Raw genomic sequence first — 16,143 nt, 5'->3', positions numbered from 1 at the left:
GTAGCCTCCAGCATAAGGCCCCATATCCTGCTTGAAAACTGTCTGCATGGACTTCTATGTCTTACCAAATTGTACACTGGATTATCCATTTAATTCTCCAGAACAAGAGGGAGTTTAGATGAGGATTTCCCTTTTGGTCATCAACTCAAAAACCCTGTGGGATAGGCTGGGCTGAAAGAAATTTGTAACTGGTTGAAAATAATCCAGAGAAGTTACGTGTCAGACAGTAAATCGCAGCAGTGGCACAGTGGTTATAATGCAGTATTGCAGGCTACTTCTGCTAACTGCGGGCTGCCTGCAATTTGGCACTTCAAATCTCACCAGGTTCAAGGTTGACTCAGTCTTCAATCCCTCTGAGGTTGGTAAAATGAGGACCCAGATTGTTGGGAGCAATATGCTGACTCTGTAAACCGCTTAGAGAGGGCTGTAAAGCACTGTGAAGCGGTACATAAGTCTAAGTGCTATTGCTATTGCTATTACTTTGAACCCAGGTTTTACTGAGCCTTCACCTCCATATCACTTTATCTCCCTTTGCTAATTCAGGATTCAGTGTAGAACATAAACCAGAGAAAGGGGTCAATTCAAAAAATCTTCTTTACCACCGAGCTCAACGGGCCTGTGTAATCTTTCCAGTCGGAGGTGCTTAGTTCCAGGAGGAACTTTCCAGTTGGATGTGCTGAGCTCCACTCGCAAGCCCATCCAAATCCTAAGCAATCTGACCTTGCAAGGCTCCAGTTCCAATTCTTCAATGAGCCTCCAACCAGCAAGCAGCCTTCACCCTGACTTTTCAAAGCACCCTTTCCTAGGATTGCCCTTCTGCAGACGGGTCAGTTGGCTACTTCTGTGCCTGCGGAAGCTAATCGGAATAGAACAGGAAGGGACCTTTGGAAGCTGTGTGACCAGCCAGTTATAATTAATAGGGAATTGGGATAGTTAGTTAGGAATTGGGAGCTGTCCCCTTAAGGGAATGCATCATGGTAAATGTAGTTAAGGTATCCTGGGAAATGTAGTCCATGTCATGTGGCCTGATTGGTCACTGAATTGACCCTTGGTGGGTTGGGGGAGAACCCAGCATCATGCTGCTGCTTCACCCCCTTGCTCCACCATTATCAGAAGGAAAGGAGAACTATCTCTTTTACACCAGAAAGTCAGCTGTGCAAAGAGTTGGACATTGGGATGAATCTCGACATAACCGTGAGTTATCTTGAGGATGCCTGATGAACCAATAAAAAGACTTTTGTATGGATGCTTTGTGGAGTTCTCTGTTCTGCTTTATCATCAGCTTATGGTTGTAAGGTCCAGAAGAGTAAAAGGATAGTGATCTCTTCCAATTCCTAAGACAAGTAAAAGGATGATGCTTATCTGGGCTCCCTCGGTTTAAAGACAGTTAATTTGGACAAGCCTTCTAGTTCAGTTCAGGGCAACTTTAGTCTGGAGGAGAGGACTTCAACCTTAACTTTAAGCCTGGAGGACAACTTTAACTCCAGCCTGGAGGACGAGGACTTCAACTCCCAGAATTCCCCAGCCAGCTTAACTTTAAGCCTGGAGGACGAGGACTTCAACTCCCAGAATTCCCAGCCATAATTCCCCTAACTCCAGCCAGCAAAGCTGGCTGGGGAATTCTGGGAGTTGAAGTCCTCGTCCTCCAGGCTTAAAGTTGCCAAGGTTGGAGACCCCAACAGGTCCAACCACCTGCTCAAGCAGGAGACCGGATACCATTTCAGACGAACTGGCTGTCCGGTCTCCTCATTCAAACCTTCAGGGATGGAGCACCTACAAACTTCTGAGGGCAAGCTGTTCCAAGTGGCAAGCTCTTCCTTGGAAAGGCATCCAGAGCCGGGCTCCAAAACTCCCCCTCACACCTTGACCCGGGCCTTCTGTCTGGTCCGGCACTAGCGCCACCGTCCCGGGATTTCCCCGGGGTCCCCCCTTCCAAATCCCAGCCGGCCCATCCCAAACCCTCCCCTCCCGCGCGCTGAGCTAAAGCCGGGCTGCTGCAGCAGCCCCTCCGCGGGAAGCGCCGCCGCTCCATCGCCGGCAACCGCTCTGGAACTAGCCGGCTCAGACCCGCAGGGAAGCAGCCGAAGGAAGCCGAGAGACCCCCCACCCCTCCCGAAACCCGGCTCTTCGGTCCTCTTCCCCCCCGCCCGCCACCTCTCCAGCCTCCTCCCCGCTCACCTTGGGCGAGGGGCGGCCGCGACCACCCTCTGGTTCCCGCGCTCACTGCGGCGGCGGCGGCGACTGCGCGGGCGACCCTCCGGGCTCCTTCCCTCGCCGCTCTTCCCTCCGCACCGCCCGGCCTCGCCGCCTGAGGTGAGGCGCCCAGAGAATCCTTCCCGGGAGGGGTGGGGGAGCCGCGGGAAACCCGCCGGGCGACGAGGCGAGCAGCCGCATTTGCAGCCCGGCGGAAGCCCGGGATCCCTCGGCGAGCCGCGCTAAGGAGATGGAGATGGAGAACCAGGAGGCGAGCCGAACTCAAGCGCTGCGCAAGCGGGCTCCGCCGCCGCTGCTGCCGCCGCCCCCCCTGCTATCTTCCGCTGCCATTTTAGCCCCCCCCCCTCCTGGCCGCGGGGTGCTTAGCCGGGGGCGGGGCGGCCGAAGGGCGGCGGGGCAGCTCTCTCTCTTTCTCTTCCTTCCTTCCTTCCTGCCGGCCGAGACTTGCCGGTCCGGAGGAGGCGGGCGGGGAGGGTCCGCGCGCTAAGGGGAGGAGGCGACCGGAGGCGCTCGCCCCCCGCTTCGCCCCCCCCCCCCCAAGGTCACCAAGCGGCCCTCGGCAATTTCCGCCACTCCTCGCTCTTGGGGCTGAGCAGGTGCAGAAAGCCGCCCCGAGGGAGGGGCCTGGTTGAGGGGTGTCTCTCGCCTCCCCCTCGCCCGGCCTGAGGGGGTGACCGGAGAAGAGGGTGGAGGGGGGGGGGCGTGTTTGTAGCTCTGGCGGTGCTTTGCGAACCCGGGAGAGTTGATTTCTTAGACTTTGGAAACTGCTCGTTCTCTTTTGGTTTCAAGAATGGGGCTTCTTCTGCTGCAGCCCACCCACCCAGACAGACAGACAGACAGAATTACAGAGTTGGGAGGGACCAGGGAGGCCATCTAGTCCAGCCCCCTGCTCAAGTAGGAGACCCTATATGCCATTTCTGACAAGTGCCTGTCCAGTCTCTTCTGGAAAGCCTCCAGTGATGGGGCACCCACAACCTCTAAAGGCAACTTCTGTTCCATGGGTTGATTGTTATCGCTGTCAGAAAGTTTCTCCTTATTTCTAGGTTGAATCTCTCCTTGATCAGTTTCCATCCATTGTTCCTTGTCTGGCCTTCAGGTGCTTTGGAAAACAGGTCCCCCCCCCTCTTCTTTGTGGCGGCCTCTCAAATACTGGAATGCCACTATCGTGTCCCCCCAGTCCTCCTTTTTTCTAGAGTAGCCAAACTCAAATCCAGCAACCGTTCTTCCTATATAACTTATAGTCTACAGGCCTTGAATCATCTTTGTTGCTCTTCTCTGCACTTTTTGTAATGTGGTGGCCAAAACTGTACTTAGTATTCCAGGTCTTACTAAGCCTTTATAAAGAGTACTAATACTTCATGTGATTTTGTTTTGTTTCAGATATCGGAAGACTGCTATCATGTCTCCCCTGGTCCTTCTCTTCACTAGATTAGCCATGCCCAGTTCCTGTAACGATTCTTCATATGTTTTAGTCTCCAGCCCCCTAATTATCTTTGTTGCTCTTCTCTACACTTTTTCTATAGAGTTTCAACATCTTTTTTATAGTTTGGTGACCAAAACTGGATGCAGTACTCAAGGTGTGACCTTACTAAGGCTTTATAGAATGGTACTAGTACCTCAAGTGATCTTGATTCAATCCCTCTGTTAATCCAATTTAGGATTGCACTGGCTTTTTTGGCTGCTGCTGCACACTGCTGGCTCATATTTAATTGATTGCCCACTAGGACCCCAAGATCCTTCTCACAGTTACTGCTATTAAGTCAGGTTCCACCTAATCTGTACATGTCCTTTTGGTTTTTCTCGCCTAAGTGTAGGGCTTTACTTTTCTCTCCATTGAATTTCATTTTGTTAGATAGGACCCATTGTTCAAGTCTGTTGAGATCCATCTTTATCTTGTAAAAATCACATTTCTCACCTGTTTGGCTCTTTTCTGATTTATATTGTCTTTTAGCATAACCTTAGCTGACCTCAAAAAGATAAGCAGAGTTGGATCTGGTTAGGGCTTGGAGGGGTGACCATCAGGAACTCCCAAGATTTGGAAAACAGAACATCCTTGCAGTTTGCAGTGACAAAACAAGTCCATATAGTTTCATATATTCCTCCCATTTTAATATGCCTGCAAATATACTTTTTTTTCTTTCTGTCCTGTAACTATAGTCCTCTTCCAGCTCTAAGTTGGGGTCATAAAGCATTCTGAAAAATGGATCACTATTTTGGATGGGAAGGGAAGAGAAAGCTTCCCCCTAGATGTTGCTGAATTAGCAAACCCAATGTCCCCTTGCTATTGGCCAGATCAGAAGCAGAAATCTGCAACCAAAATGATCTGGTTTGGTTCTGCAACCCAACAAGATAGACACAGACTTCAGAGAGTAATTAGGACTATAGAAAAAACAATTACTACCAACCTGCTTTCCATTGAGGACTTGTACACTGCACGAGTCAAAAAGAGGGCTGTGAAAATATTTACAGACCCCTCACATCCTGGACATAAACTGCTTCAACTCCTACCCTCGAAACATTGCTAATAGAGCATTGCACACCAGAACAACTGGACACAAGAACAGTTTTTCCCCGAACACCATCACTCTGCTAAACAAATAATTCCCTCAACACTGTCCAACTATTTACAAAGTCTGCACTACTATTACTGTTAATCTTCTCATCACTCCTTATCACCCATCCCCTCCCACTTGTGATTGTAGGACTGTAACTTTGTCACTTTTATCCTTATGATTTATATGGACTGTTTCCTAGTATGATTTGATTGCTTATTGTACCCTATGACTATTATTAAGCGTTGCACCTTATGGTTCTTGACTCTTGACAAATGTATCTTTTCTTTTATGTACGCTGAGACCATTTGCACCAAGACAAATTCCTTGTGTGTCCAATCACACTTGGCCAATAAAGAATTCTATCACAAATTGCCAGTCCTAATTTAGTGTTAGAGCTTAATGCAGTAATTAAATAGGGATTAAAAGAGAGACTGGAAGTGGCATCTTTGTGGAGAAAGGGGGAATGACTGTGATTGAGGTCCCTATCAAGTTCACAGTTTTGGGATTTCTTGGTGGTCTCCTCTCCAAACACTAACCAAATGTTGCTATGTTTAGTTCCAACATTGGCAAGTAAAGCCCCCCTACTCCTGCTGAGCTGTGGCAGCCAGTTCTTAAAGGTGTTTTCTTGGCAGCATGAGATTTGAGAAGGGCAAAATTTCCCTGCAGTGGGGAATAAAACCAGTACAGGGTTGTGCTGAGGCTATAAAGTAAATGAGGAAGAAAAAGCATGAAAGCAATCAGAATAAAATAAACGGCTATCTGTTGATATTTATTAAAGGATCACATCATTCAATACAATTGCTTTTTTTTTTTTTTTTTTTTGCTCCTGAGAGTGGCTATCTATATATTCTCAACAGAGGCTTCATGCTTTCCCCACTTCAAGATACTCAGGGTTGTGCAAAGCATAGACAAAACAGCAAGAGGTTGTGAGCAAAAGAAAAGTAGAAAGGAAACTACATCTCACTTATTCCCAACACATACACTACTATGTTTACAAATTTTCCCTGCTTCTGATTTATGCACTACACTGTTTCAGACATGGCCTTTTCATGTTTCAACTTTGTTTAAAAAAAACTCTTTGAGGCTTTCTAACCATTTCTAGCCACATTCTTTCTCCTTTCCTCCCTTCCTGTCAACCCATTTCCTCTTCCTTCATATCCTGATGTTGCGGTTTGATCTTCTTTTATTCTTCCTACATGGACAAACCCCTTGAACTTCCTCTCTCATTCGAGTCGCTTTTGCATTCAAATTAACCACGTGTTCTTGATCCTAAGGATGTTTTTTGGGAGGGGGCAATTTCTAATGTGCGTTATTCCCACTGAGCACAACTCTCTCTTTTTTCTTTCAATATGCAGAGCTCTCATTTCCATAAATCAAAATAAAAAGACACGTGCTCTTCTTCTGCAATAATTGGCTTACCTGTTTTGAAGTAGCTATTAACATTTAAAAGCAAAAGACAAGTAAATTAAACCCTTTTTGATATTACCTTAGAAAGAAAAATGTACCTAGATTTTTAACATGTGCTGAGAGACCAATATCTATCAGATGTAACTCAAAGGCAATATTTGCAGCTACAACATCTGTAAACAACATCATTTGGAGCAACAGCATTTTCAGCTTTTGAAACACCCGAGAGACTGGAACAACTGGGTAAATCTATTGGGAAAAAAAAACTACAATTAATTTTTAAATGTATTTGTTATCGATACAGGTAGACCTCAGGTTACGACCACAATTTAAGGCCAAAGTTGATGTTGCTAAGTGAAACATTTGTCAAGTGAGTTTTGCCCATTTTACGACTTTTCTTGCCACAGTTGTTAAGTGAACCATTGCAGTTGTTAGGTTAGTAACATGGTTGTTAAGTGAATCTGGCTTCCCCATTGATTTTGCTTGTGAGAAGGCCGCAAAAGGTGATCACATGATATTGGGACGGAGCAACTGTCATAAATATGAACCAGTTGCCAAGCATCTGAATTTTGATCACGTGACTAAGGGGATACTGCAATGGTTGTAAGTGTGAAAAATGGTCATAAGTCACTTTTTTTCACTGCAGTTGTAGTTTTGAACAGTCATCAGATGTTGCAAGTCGAGGATTACCTGTAAATCAATCTGATATGCAGAAATTAAGAAATGAGTGGAATAAAGAATGAGAGGTTCCTATATTGTCCAGACCAGTGGTGGCTAACCTTTTTGGGCTCCTGTGCCAAAAACTGAGAGCACATTTGCACGTTCGCACTCGTGTGCCCGCACCCAGAAGGCAATGCACGCTCCCCCCACATCCCCTACATATACACATGCAATCCCCCCACCCCCCGCTGCCCCCTTACCTGCACTGCGCATCACAGCTGATTTTCGGCCTCCCAAAGTCTTGAGGAAGGCTTCTGCAGGCTTCTACAAGCTTTGTAGGCCGAAATCTAGCCCCCTTTCATCACTTTCTGCTTTTCCGAAAATACCGGAAGTGACGAAACAGGGCTAGATTTCGGCCTACAAAGCTTGTAGAAGCCTGCAGAAGCCTTCCTCAAGACTTTGGGAGGCCGAAAAAGGCCTCAAACCCACCGAAAATAGGCGTGCGCATGCGCAGTGAGGTAAATTTGCCTGCAGCTCGTCTGCTGGCACAAATGGCTCTGCGTGCCACCTGTGGCACACATGCCATAAGTTCGCCCTCACGGGTCTAGACAATGGGAGAATGTATCAACTTCTGCACGTAGTCCTCAATTTATGAGGACCCAGATTGTTGGGGGCAAGAGGCTGACTCTGTAAACCGCTTAGAGAGGGCTGTAAAGCACTGTGAAGGGGTATATAAGTCTAAATCAGTGGTGGGATTTAATTTCTTTTACTACTGGTTCTGTGGGCATGGCTTAGTGGGCGTGGCTTGGTGGGCGTGGCAGAGGAAGGATACTGCAAAATCCCCATTCCCTCCCCACCCCACTAGACTGCTTTCCAGCTCTGTTCTCCTGTGCAGGGCAACAAAAGGAGACCCAGCCGATCAGCTGGGACTCAATGGGAGGTGGAGAAGAGATGGGGGCGGGGCCAGTCAGAGGTGGCATTTGCCAGTTCTCCAAACTACTCAAAATTTCCGCTACCGGTTTTCCAGAACCTGTCAGAACTGGCTGAATACCACCTCTGAAATAAAGCAAACTCTGAATTATGCTGTTGCAGCGTTACTGATAAGAAAGAAAGAAAAGCCTGGAAATCTTGAAGAATAGATACAGGCCTAGGAATATAAAAATGAGGGCATGCGGGGAAGTCAAGGTCCCTATAATATGATCTCAGTGGCCATTTTGATTTGTTGAGCTCCACAATCAGCGGGCCCCTGATTTAAAACACAGACCCTGTTTGGAAAAGCAAGGATATTTGAGGCACCCACCGCCACAGATACTTGACATTTGAGAATCAGAAGCCCGTATGGTAAAAAGTTCCACTCATGCTTCTTGTAAGCCTTTAATTCCTCTGATTTCTGCTGCTTCGCTTCCTTGCTTTAATTCATTAAGTCACTTTAATTTGAACAAAGCAAATCTGCAAATATTTTTCCCAACACAGAATCTTAAAATAATGTTTCTGAATTAGGATTTCAGTCCTTATTGCAGTATTTAAAAAAACAACAACCCACTACATAATCTACAGGAGCAGAAGAGAAAGGAATGTTCTTGGTTATAAGAATTGTATTTCCCATGCGGGAACAGGTGTTTCTGTGGCTCATGGCTGTTTCTAAAAATCTGTCCCAGAGATCAAGTCTTGGGTGATTATATTGTTTCTGCTCTACTGAATTGTTTAGCTTGTTGCTACTGGACCAAGGGGAGACAGGAAAGAGGGTAGAAAGTGAAAAAATATTATAAAGTGCATACAGGAGTAATTAATGCATCCGTCAAATTCTTATCAGAAATTCATGTTTTGCTTACAGTTTGCTGGGTTTGCTAAATTAGACAAACACAGTTTTACTTCCCAGTTTTATTTTTCATGGTTTATTTTACTACAAAAGCTACTTTGTCTGAGTTAATGTTTAAAAAATAATGATAAGACAGTCTCATCTTATTCCATGATGGAGAGAAATCTGTGCATCCACGATAAAGATCCAAATAAAGTGCCTAACCCTAAAAATGGGTTTATTTATTCATTTTTATTTCCGGACTGTTCAACATCTACTGTTACCTGGAATGCATAAATCAGTAAAGCCGATGCAAAATAAAATAGTATAAAATGATGAAAACAGTCATGTAGTAGAGATTCTAAAAAGCCAACACGTATAATACGATCAATGATAATAAAAAACACAATTCATCCAGGCACAACAGAATTGGCAGCAAAATTGTATGCGACCTTTGGAAATGTTTCTAAAATAAAAACAAAAGACTTTACAAAAAGGGTAAGAAAGATAAACTCTCCCTAGGTTAAACTTGACTCTCGTTACACCAAAAGCACCAAACATTCCTCCAGGATGTTTTTTGTTTAGTCTCAGAGTTTCATAGTAGTCTCCCATCCAAACCCTAAGCAAATTCAACCTTGCCTGGCCTTTAACAATCAGCTTAGGTTAAATAGTAGTAACATTTCCTTTGTCCCTTGAAATATCTAAAACAATGAAAAACCACTGCAAAGGCCATAATGTAGGACTGATAAAATGGTATTTATTAAAGTGTAGAAGATGGTGACTCACTAGGGACAATTTTTTTTATAGTGGAAAAACTATTCTATTCCTGTTTCTTCTAATTGCAGAAAGAAATATTTTTGGCTGACAGTATGACAGCAATTTTTCTTCTGGTTTGTGAGTGTGTGTGTGTGTGTGTGTGTGTGTGTGTGCACGCGCAACCCTGCAAATTAATAATCTTCAAGATAGCATATATAAGAGTCAATAAATATAAGATATAAGATAGCTTTATTGTCATTTTTTTTACTCTGAGCACACTGGCCCACATTAAGAATGAAATTCTGTTGCCTGCTCTCAAGAGGAAGTGTATGTTTACTCAAACACATACATAACACACATAAACACATACTGTATACATACATAAATATATACCTGCACCATACATAAAGGTAAAGGTTCCCCTCGCACATGCGTGCTAGTCGTTTCTGGCTCTAGGGGGCGGTGCTCATCTCTGTTACAAAGCTGAAGAGCCAGCACTGTCCGAAGATGTCCCCATGGTCATGTGGCTGGCATGACTATACACCAAAGGCGCATGAAACACTGTTACCTTCCCACCAAAGTGATCCCTATTTTTCTACTTGCATTTTACATGCTTTTGAACTGCTTGGTTGGCAGAAGCTGGGACAAGTAACGGGAGCTCACTCCGTTACGTGGTGCTAGGGATTCGAACTGCCGCCCTTTCTGATCTGAAGAGGATGTCTAGAGTCTCACACCATCCTGCAAACCCTGGGCAAGAAACCCATATGTGCCATCTCCTGGATAGAAGGGAGTGAGCTGCCGATTATCTTCTCTGACATCCTCACCATTTTCCGCACCGTCTTCCTGTCTGAAGCAGAAATGCTCCCAAACCAGAGAGTAATGTAATACGACAGTAAAGAACTGTCCTCCTCTTCCTCCTCTTTGAAACATAGAATCATAGGGCTGGAAGGGAACTTAGAGGTCTTCTAATTTAACCCCTTGCCCAAGATAAGAGACCTTATACCAGAGGTCTCCAAACTTGGCAACTTTAAGACTGGTGGACTTCAACTCCCAGAATTCCTCAGCCAGTATGGAGACCCTTGCCTTATACCATCCTCGGCAAATAGATGTCCTGTTGTTTCTTGAAAACTTTTAGTGATGGAGCTTCCCCTCACCCTCCTCCTCTTCCTCTTCATCATATTTCTCCAACTTTTTCAACCTTTGAATTGTTTGTTTCTGAACCACTGATGAAACTTTTCTGGTTGAGATTCCTCTCCCTATGCTTATTTAATGAATTAATTTTCTACACTGACTATTGTTATCTTGTCGGCTCATTGGTTCATTGTCTTCATTTTAATAAAATGTAGAACTGTAAATTTCAACTATTGACAAGAACAATTAATTTGGTTGATAAAGCGAGGGGCCTTTCTCATGTTTCTTTCCTTTCTGAGCAAAATATTAATTTGTTTTATATGAAACTCTTTTTCAATACAACTGTACAGTCAAGAACCTTCATTAATTTGGACATTTTATTTTATTTGACATAGTTGTCTCTGGATAATATTTTCATTACTTTTTGGTTTCAGCTAGGTACATGCTACACAACTGGTTTCAACCAGTTTGTACTGGTTCCATTTCCCCCTTTTACCTTTTAAATCCCTTAGGGTTTTTTTTAACCCCAAGAGGGAGCTCCAACATAAGGAATGTTATCTTTCCTTAATCTTTCTAAATTAAATCTGCAAATGCAACAAGATCTAGAAGCAAAACAGGATTCTCTCAAGGCTGCTACATGACAAATTAATGATTCTAGTTTTTTGTAAAAACTACTTAGAGCTCAGAAGTTGATTTGCGTAAAGAGGACTTAGAAAGAGAAATCGAAATTTTATTTAACAGTTACCTCGACCTGAACAGTGATGAGACCTTGGAAATTTGCGATGTTTACTAATGAAATTCTTCGATAGCATGATGGAGAAAATTGTGACACACAATCTATTTACAATATGCACTTGGTTTTTTCTTTTTTAAAAAAGAAGCAATACTGCATTGTAATTAAAAGGAAGTAAAGCTCTTTTAAAGCTGTGAGATAGACTAATTGAGATTTTATCAGGTGCACTTCCAAATATACTTGAGAAGAAGAAAAATGTGACATTTTTGACAAGTGTCTTTTAGGACAGCTAGATACAAATTGCCCTCTCCTTTTTGTGTCAAGATATTTTTTGACAGAGAATAAAAACTTTTGTGTACTCTATCAATAATGTTAAGAGAAGGAAGTCTATATCATATGTTCACCCTGTCTGTCATTAAGCAACTGGTCATAAATCAAAAATTACCTGTACTTTGTGAAACTGCAGAAGGAGATGTCCTAGTCCTGTAGCAGAACTTCTAGATTAAAAAGCTGGAAATTAAATGAACAAGTCAGGAGCTTCTTGTAAAATTCCAAAACACTTATGAATAAAGTTCCAGGATGTGGTAAGACCTCTCAAGAACTTCTTGTTAAATGTTTAACTCAAGTAACAAATGAGACTCAGAAACATGAAGTACTTGCTTTGTCATGTGAAGAAGCCTTTATCACTTTGATTTATAAAAAGGGGGGGGGATTCAACTTTTCCTGTCATACAGATCTATTTGTTTAGTGAATGTAGATTATAGATTTTTCACAGCAATATTTGTAAAGAAAATGATTTTTAAACCAAATGGATACATTAAACTGTTCTAATTTATATATAGAAGACAACATTAAATGTATTTTGAATCTATTAAGAAGATAAATAAAAACAAGCAAACAAAAAGTAGTTATTTTTCTTGATGTAGAAAAAGCCTTTGATATCATAGAATGTTTTCTTCTTACACATCTTGCAGTTTTGAAAAAGAGGGATTGTGGCTCCTGATTTTTTTTATTTTTTTTTGCATAGAATGTTTATAAAGAACAAAAAGCTAAAATGGTCTTTTTCATAACTATGCACCATGTTAAGAGGTCAAGATACTCATGGAACTTAGTGGGATCAAGCTTATGTCTCTTGCAACTGTGCAAGAACTCAAAGCTAGATCCCAACTTGACCCCTCCTTCTTGCCTGGTTGGAACAGGTTCTTGTAAGCAAGCAAGCAATGTCTTCTAATGTATCTTGAATGTTGCCATTTCTACTGTATAGTATTTCAGTATACTCCTTTCATCTTCCTTTGATCTCCTTTGAATTGGTTATTATCTATCCATTGGCATATTTTAGCATACCAATTTGAGGTTGGAAACTCCTTTTGAGTTCTAAAATCTTTTGAAAGATTTTCCTTGTTTTTCCATTTTGCTTCCATCTTCGATGTCTTCACAGATTTTTCTCAGTCCTTTATTAGTGAGTGGTACTCAATCAACGAGATTCAAGACTTTCTAATGTTCTCCTTGAAAATGGTGAACACATGTTCAAAATTACACTGACTGGCTTTCTTCTTCTTTAGCTTAACATGGAGCTCATATATGAGCACTTCATGAACTATTTCTGCATCTAGCCATCTCTTTGATGCTATAGCTTTGCTCTTCCACCTGCTTTTAACAATAATATGGTCCATCTGATTTCTATATAGTCTATCTGGTGATGCCCATGTCCATATACAGGCATTGTTTTGATGTTTGAAGACAGCATTAGTTATGAAGTGGCAGAAATTGATAAGCTAGTCTCCTGTTCATTTTGGTTTCCTGTCAACAATCCAACTACATATATTTTCTTTCATGTTTCCAACGTTGACATTCCAATCTGCAATTACAACCTTTTCTTTTATAGAAGTCACCAACAACTTATTTTGTGTTGGTGGTTAGAGCACAAATTTGAATGATAGCCATATTACAGTACATGGGTGTACACAAAACCTAATACATGTTATATGCTTATTGATTGTATTGTAGCTGTGTATTGTTCTTACTACACCTTTTCTAACTATAAAAGCAACACTATTTCTTCTTGAATTTTCATGTCCTATGATCTTCTGACTGAGAATGTCTGATCCCAGTCCACCTCAAATTGTGGATGCCTAAAATGGCAGTTTGTAGTCATTTCATTTAATCTTTACTCATGTTGAACTTTCCTGTGTTCATGCATCTTACATCCCATAGTCCTACCATAATATTTATCTTTGCAGCTTCAGATTTATCAACATATAGTCAGTAAAGAGCAAGGATTAAATTCAACAGTTTATAGGATTTGAAAGATGGGCAGTTCCAAACTATAAATTGTATTTCCATGCCAATATAGCTTAATGAGGATTACAGAGTGGTTTGTATATCTCCTTATGGCTTCTGCAGATGGAGCAGAACTTCCAGATGGTCTCCATAATTATCACTGGATTGATAGAATCAAACTATGTATGACAGATGGTAATAAGTAATTGACTGAATGTCTGGGATAAATGCACAAAGAAAGTAAAACCCCGTTTTTCCTACATAAGCTTCTGGGAAAGTCAGAGATATCTAGGCTGGGAAGTACAGCAAATCCTGGAAGGAAACCATGGCAAATTCCTTCCACATTGTTGCTAAGACAACAGCATGGGTCTGTCTAAGGAAGCACCAGATGTTGTGTTTGACTCAAGAGAATTAGCCTCTTCAATGTGTTGGTGAACGGCTGAAGTTCCAAGGATTTATTTTTGGTGGGTGATTTGATGCTTTTGATCTTTGGTGTAGGAGAAGACTCCTTAGAATACCATGGAGAGCAGGAAAGCCATGGATCATTGAACAATCAATCCAGAATTTTCACCTGAGGCACAAATAACCAGGCTCTCGATTATTCTATATTATATGAAGAACTGGTTCTCTGGAGAAGGCTGTAATGCTGGAAAAGTGAAAGGAAAATGAAGATGGTGACTAGAAGCAAAGTGGCTGGATTCAGTTTAATGGCGATGGATAGTAACAAACTTATTATTATTTTTATTTTAACAAACTCAGAGAGAGAGAGCTTGGGAAAGATTCCATGGGTGAAAATCTTAAAGGGAAAAACAACTCATATATAATATATTTATTATTATTGTTTTTTCTGTTAACCATTTTGTTATTAATATAGCTTGCAATTTGTAAAGGCTAATAATTTGTAAATAGATTTTAGTAGTTTAATAATTTAAATTTAAAATTCTTTTGGCCTGTTTCGCAAGAGGTGGGAAACCAATATTGCTGTATTATATTGCTTAAACCATAAACACAAGTGCTCTCCATAAGTGTAGGGTTTATTTACTGGGAATTCAGGACTTTTGATCTCAACTCACCTGGAAATTATGAGAAAAATTGGGTTAAAACAGGTCCTCCTCTTAAAAATAACTTTGCAACTGAAGTTGAAAAAACACAGCAAGCGCTATGTCCCAGATGCCCCTTAATCTCAAAACATATTTGTTGGTCTCCATCTTTTCTTGTAGCCCACATATCATGAAGCCATTTTCAAATTCCCAAATGCATGCTGACCTGCCACTTCTGTCATTTACTTCAGGCTGAAGAGCACATGTTTTCTTTTTCTAATGTGGGAGTTGGACCCGTCCATCCATCCTCTGCAAGCAAGAGGAGAGAAAAGGACCATTGTCAGGAACACATCTCAAACAGCTCTTGCTATCAAACTGCCCCATGAAATGACTTTTCCTTGGCCAGGAATCAAGGAACTTCTCCACTAGGTAGGAAACCATTCAGGAGTATCCGAAATAGGTGATGAACTTAATCCTAACTTAAGGTGATGAAAAAGATCACGATGGCCACTAGGACTGAAAGGTTGAAGCTGTCAGCGTTCCAGAAAAACCAAACTCCAACACCAAAACTCAGAGGCAGGCATTTTCTCAAATTTCTATTTTATTAGAATAGTCATACTGGCACATCCGGGAAAACCCAAATCTGAGAGTTCTGGGTTTTCCCACAGCAATTCAAAACACAAATCCATCCGCTGCACCCATCAGTCCATCACATGGTCCAATCACCATCCATCCCAACTGGAGACATCCCCAAACCGCTCTTCATCCAGGTGCAGGAAAGACATGACCGTGACTGCAAGGAAGAATGCTATTATGTCTAACTACATACACTCCACGAAATCCCCCCACTCAATTTCCCAGGCCACCCCATGAAAAAGCCATTGCTATCAGAAAGGAGCATTCAATAAAACAGAATATTTAGTGTGATTAAATTAAATTTGATTCTTTTTTTATCACTCCAGGATACTGGAGTGAGCAATATTCTTACTTGTTGCTGTGGTTAGGAGATGAACTTTGAGGTTAGGAGATGAAGGTCCCAGATCAAGAGAATGCAGCGAAGAGGTTCCAATGAACGCATGCATTCCATCTGACCCTAATGAGAGGGAAAAATTAAAGTCTTGTTTTGGAGGATGGCCAGCAACTGGTGTCACTTTTGCAGTGTGTGAATTGACAGGGAACTATGCAGAAAAAAAAGGTTTGGTAACAGCATTTATCGGTCTTAGCAACTTTAAGATCGCCATGATGTAAAAAAGATGTTGAGGCTCTAGAAAGAGTGAAGAGAAGATCAACAAAGATAATCAGGGGACTGGAGGCTAAAACATATAAAGAATAGTTGCGGGAATTGAGTATGTCTAGTTTGATGAAAAGGAGGACTAGGGGTGACAGGATAGCAGTGTTCCAATATCTCAGGGCCTGCCACAAAGAAGAGGGAGTCAATCTATTCTCCAAAGCACCTGAGGGCAGGACAAGTAGCAATGGGTGGAAATGAATCAAGCAACCTAGAACTAATGAGAAATTTCCTGTCAGCTAGAACAATTAATCAGTGGAACAATTTGCCTCCAGAAGTTG

General features: G+C 42.2%; 1 protein-coding gene across 3 annotated transcripts in view; it reads right to left on the bottom strand.

The window, feature by feature from the left end:
• The window catches only part of PRR5 (proline rich 5), an 84,137-nt gene extending 81,715 nt beyond the window's left edge, over positions 1-2,422 (bottom strand). The window contains exon 1 of one of the 3 annotated variants that reach the window (XM_087969486.1): positions 2,179-2,422. The gene's annotated coding sequence lies outside the window, so the exon portion shown is untranslated. The remainder of the gene's footprint in view (positions 1-2,178) is intronic. The other 2 variants (XM_087969484.1, XM_087969483.1) reach the window with 2 other exon arrangements.
• Positions 2,423-16,143: the final 13,721 nt, after the last annotated feature.

This window comes from Notechis scutatus, chromosome 6, assembly GCF_049901735.1.
Source record: "Notechis scutatus isolate UNSWTSFEM ecotype Mainland chromosome 6, rNotScu1.2, whole genome shotgun sequence".
In the NCBI taxonomy this organism is placed as follows: Eukaryota; Metazoa; Chordata; class Lepidosauria; order Squamata; family Elapidae; genus Notechis; species Notechis scutatus.
This window is presented reverse-complemented; position numbering and strand designations above follow the sequence as displayed.